The sequence below is a fragment of the Mesocricetus auratus genome, unplaced genomic scaffold, assembly GCF_017639785.1.
Source record: "Mesocricetus auratus isolate SY011 unplaced genomic scaffold, BCM_Maur_2.0 Super-Scaffold_100055, whole genome shotgun sequence".
Classification (NCBI taxonomy): Eukaryota; Metazoa; Chordata; class Mammalia; order Rodentia; family Cricetidae; genus Mesocricetus; species Mesocricetus auratus.
The window spans coordinates 2661736-2666882 of record NW_024429232.1 but is presented as its reverse complement, the minus strand read 5'-3'; the positions used below and the strand labels follow the sequence as shown (position 1 = coordinate 2666882).

The following is a 5147-nucleotide window of genomic DNA, read 5'->3' as shown; positions in this document are numbered from 1 at the left end:
TTCACTCTATCACAGAGCTTTGGTATATTCATGGAAGGTACTTCTTGCCTCCCCAAACTAAGACCTGGATACAGGAAGGAGAGAAATAACACAGCATCTGGGTCATAGGGCTCAGGCCAGAAATCATGTGTGCCAGGCCCATGATCTCAGACTTCTCTCTGCCCGTGTCCACTGCAGAGCAGCAGGAGAGTGGGCCTGGAGACGGACTGCGACTTACTCTAGAGGGGCTTGTCGGAGAGCGGGGACTGCTGTCTGCCAGGTTGAATTAGGCGCCTTGAAATTAAAAATACATATTTATTTGAACAGGTCGGGGTGTTTGGAGGCAGATGAAAGGGAGGGTAGATGGAATATTACAAATTAGATAATTAGGCAGCGGAGGAGAGCCGAAATGGGAGTGAGGAGGGCGAATTATGAATTCCCCACACCATGCCAATTTAGAGGGGAAAAAAGGAATTCAGAGCAAAGAGGAAAAAAATAAACAGTCCACAAAGCCCAACCCAGCCAGCCTGAGCGGCTCCCATTACTGTTTATTTAGAGAATTAGCAAGGGGCAGCTTCCTGTGGCTGAGACAGCCTTTACAGCCTGGGGTAGGGACTACCTGCCCACCTGCAGCCCTGGAGCTGGGAGGTCAAGCCCCACCTAGACAGGGTCATCACAGGCCCCAGGAGCTTTGAGGCCAGCTGCAGGAGGCTCAGCTCACACCCACGCCAGGACAAGGCTGAGGATGGGTATGGTGGCTGATGGTGCTCATGGAGGCCCAGAGGGAGACATGGAGGAGGGGAGACAATGCCAAGGCCAGCGGTCTGGTTCTGGTGCTTGAGGGCAACAGAAATGAAGACTTCGGTGCTGGTGTTCCCTGGTCCCGGTTGGCACTGGAGCTGGAAATTGGGAAAGTGAAGGTGGCCGGGCTCTTGGGACGCGCCCAGCCGTAGTGAGGAACCTACAGTGACAGGCACAGACACACATCCAAGGCATGCAGCCTAGGGAAGAGCCACTGCACAGGCCGCCCAGCCAGTCCCAGTGTAACCTTTCAAGGTCAGAGGTCAAGCTGATCCCCAGAACTCTCTGAGAAGCCCTTCCCTCAAGACCTCACTCTCAGTCAGGAAGTTCCATTTAGGGATGAACCCAAGAATCTACGGGTGGTGGGGATGTGGTGGGCTGACTCAGTTGAGAGGTGGCAGGGGGAGTCGTATAGGAGTTTGGGGGAGCAAAGGAGGATGTTGGGGGGGAAATAACTGTGTTTTGCACAGAGCACCAAGAGCCTGGTATGAAGGGAAAAGTCTGTAAGAACAGCGTGCCAGGGCATGTGTGCCCCCGTGTACAAAGGCACACCCTCACACGCCCACACATTCCCTGCGGCCTAGAATCACACCCTGGGTGCGTTCCCTGCAGAAGCTGGAGGGGACAGGCTGGAGATGTGGGTCAGGAGCTGGAGGGGACAAGCTGGAGATGTGGGTCAGGAGCTGGGGCTCAGCTTGTGTAACTCAGCCCCCCTGGGCTGACCTCTTTAGTGCCTGTGGTTGTAGAGACCTGTGGGTCCCAGATTTAGATAGCGTGAAGAACAGCAGCTCTCCAACCCTTAGAAGGTGGGGAAGGCCACTGTCCCCAAAGAAAAGAACAGGGAGTGAGGCCAGATCCACCCATCCCCATCCCCATCCCCATCTCCAGTTCTCGGCCGTGGAGGAAGGGTTGCCACGGGAATCTGGAGCATTATGTTCTCTGGGTTTCACTAGAGGGGTCTTCTCACAGAGACTCGCATGGGCCTGAGGTCCTCTTTGGGCTTGGGAAGGACCCATCTGATCTCTTTTAGAGCCAGACAGAGATATTCAAGATCCGGACAGACCACCGCACCAGAGAGTTGGGCTATTGCAAGGTCCCAGGAATGCCTGTGTTCAGCCCACTCTTGACATATCAACTCAGGGCCTCTGGATGTCTTGGGTCAGAATCAAACACAGGAGTAGGGCAACTCCTCAGAAGTGGTTGGGGTGAGGGCTGGGCAGCACTCTGAACTGAGGACACCCTCACTCACCTTCACCTACCCCCAGTGAACTCCGGTCTTCCTAGAGCCTGAGAGGGAGGTGGGAGAAAGCTGATTCCAGACCTCTGCTGCGGGCCTTGGCTTCGTATCAGCCTGTCTCTCTCCATCTGCCTGGGCTCCTGTTCCTTTCATGCCCTTGCCCTGGCGGGGTGTCAGTCCCTGATGAATTTGGAGAGGAGAAGAAGAAAGGTGTGCTGTCACGTGACTTCGTATGTACCCTGCGTGTGTGGACCACATGTAAATGTGGGCTCATGCATGCACATCCACAACTGTGTTCAGACCTGTGTAGTGCTATTCACGAGTGTACATGCACCTTACTGTGTATGTGCACATCAGTGTGTGTGAATGTGCTTGACACACATGTGTAAACATCCACACATGTATAAACACATGGCATGCATATAAGTACACATGGGTCACACACATTGATATGTATTATGTGCCATGGAGGCATACTGAGCATAACTCTAAGGGTTACAAGGGCTACACTGTGTCCCTCACAGCTCCAGAGTAGGAGCAAGCAAGCTGCTACCTCAGAATATTAAATTGGACCAAATGGGATAAACGAGGTGTCTGGTTTGGGACCCGGGGCCTGCCAGGGGCTCAGTCCTGTTTCAGGCTGTACAATCACCCAGATCCCACTGGGATTGGAGACATGCCCAGGATCTGCCTGGCTAAGCCTAGTCTCACATGAAGGCCTCTGCTGCCATCCCCCTGGTATTTCTCCTCTGTAGAAAGTCACCCCTGTATGTCAAGGCTCTCTCTCCTCCTCAGGTCCCTCACCTGATGAGAGGCATGTCTCTCAGCACATGTGTCTTTGGCTTCTGACAGAGACCCAGCTTAAGGGGGCTTACCACCAAGGGAGAAGATGAGCCCTGAGGACAGAGTGTCCAGGCTGCCTCGAGCTCCAGGTGACGAGTGTCTGACTGTCGCTTGGTGGCTCTCCTGGTTCTGTATCATTCTCGTGTTTTGATGGCTTCATGCTGGCACTTCCTGGAGCACAATGACTTCAGTGACCTTGACTTTCCTCAGTGTCCCATGGCCTTTACTTACCATGGGTCTTGTGCCTCCCGGAGCTCCAGCTGTCTTGTGTACTTCCTGTTTTCACTGGCCAGCCACAAAGCAGGGTGGGAGGCAATGGATTCATTCTAGAAATTTCTTACCCAAGTTCTACCCCTGACCAGGAAGGTCTTCAGGTAGTGAGTTACAAAAGTTCTTGCTGCAGACAAGAGGCCTTATGAAGGGCTTCAGTTTGCAGCTGGGTCTTGGTACCCCATTCTGGTATCTGCTAAGAGTGGCAGATTCTGGGGTGACCCAAGCATCTGTCAGCCCAGTCTGCTGAGAGCAGAGGGCAGCGAGGGCTCAGGGACATGAGGGTGTGGCACAGATGCCGAGGATTGTAACCGTCACTGTGGAGATGGACCCTCAGAAGCACTGAAGAAGCTCTGTCACTGTGGATGCTTGGGGTTGCTATGGACACTTGGGGTTGCCAAGGATGCTTGGGGTCGCTGCAGACGCTTGAGGTGGAGGTTGTTGTAGGAGGTCAGTGTCCCAGTAGATGCTCAGGGTCACTGAGGAAGCTTGGGGTTGAGGTCACTGGGGGGCAGGGTCACTGTGAGAGGACACTCAGGGCCTTTGGACTCCCCGGGGCTGTTGTGGGCATTCCTTGTCAGGACAGACGCTCTGGCGGGCAGGGAGCACCTGGACGGGGAAAAGGTCTGCATCGGGCTCAGCCTTGCCTAGCGGATCCATCAGTAGCTGCCCTTCAATTGCAGTGCAAGGCAGATTGTGCAGAGGGGGACGGTGGCCTACAGCAGGCAGGGGGCACAAAGCATGTAGGATGGCCAGATGCCTGCCAAGTGACCATGAAGCTGACAGGAAGGGACAGGAACAGCTCCTCCCACACCCTGGTCTGTGGCCACCCATACTGCCAGCTCCTGCCCCGTGTTTTGCCCTAGATCCCTGGGTGCTGCCCCAGATCACTGGAAGCAGTGGGGCCGTTCACACTTACTGGCCATAAAGGGTGGTGCTGAAGTGTCATTTAACTAATTAGCAGGTTTCTGACAGTAGCACCTGAGGGATTTTAGCACAACCTAGTTAGCCTTCTACACATGGCCCCTGACAGGCAGAAGCCTGTACTTGAACAAAAAGCCACCCCCAGTGACCTATGACTGAGGGACCCCTGCCTTGGTTTCCAGAACCCCCCATCATCACTGGCCTTTCCTGTGACCTCTGTGACCTCCTACAGTGACCCTAAATGTCTCCAGCAACCCCATGCTTCCTCGGTGACCCCGAGCGCCCACAGTGCCCTGATTGGTCAGAGTAGCTGGTGTGTGGAGAACCGGCCTAGGAGAGGAGAGACACATTACGACAGATGGGGCCGGTACTGGGCTCAAACACCAGTCAGGGGCTGCCCTACAACCCAACCCTCTGGCTGGCTCCCAGCCTCATCCATGAAGCCTGGTGACATTCACCTCAACCTGTGTATAGGTCAGAAATCTTGGGAAGTAACCCAATCTCATGGCCATAGAGGAGCCAGGGCAACCTGGGGAGGGTGCCGAGGTGGAGGCTGACAGCACATGGTAGGGAACACGTGGTGTCAGCATCTGTGGTGCCATAACAGTTGGAACCCAAGAACTCCCCCAGCACCCTTAGGAATACTTCAGAGTCTCTGGGGCTTCCCTCGTCTGAGGCTATCAGCTCTGGCGGTTGAAACAATTTGATTTCCCTATGGGTCTTGTTATAGGTTTTTTATGGCTGTAACCAAATGCCTTAGAAAATAACTTAAAGCAAGAAGGCTTCAATGACTTCTGCTTCCATGGCAGAATATTGTGGTGGTGTGTGGTGTGTGTGTTGTGTGTGGTGTATGGTGGTGATGGTGATGGTGGCGGTGGTGGTGGTGGCAGCAGCTGGGGTGACAGCAGGTGAGGCAGACAGACAGAGACCGATAGGAAGGGGTCAGGGACAAAATATAGTCCTCAAAGACATGACCTCCTGATGGTCCTCCTAATGTTCAATTCAGCTGAGTTTGTGACTGGAACGACAGAAATGAAGCTACTCTGGTTCTGTTTGTTTTGAGAAAGGTCTCTCTACATAGCCATGGCTGGCC

General features: G+C 54.1%; 1 long non-coding RNA gene across 1 annotated transcript; it reads right to left on the bottom strand.

Moving 5' to 3' along the window:
* Positions 1 to 507: 507 nt before the first annotated feature.
* Positions 508 to 4282, bottom strand: LOC121136253. Its single transcript, XR_005873400.1, has 2 exons — positions 2030 to 4282; positions 508 to 878 (listed from the first exon to the last, which is right to left on the bottom strand). It is a non-coding gene; the product is annotated as an uncharacterized LOC121136253 (long non-coding RNA).
* Positions 4283 to 5147: the final 865 nt, after the last annotated feature.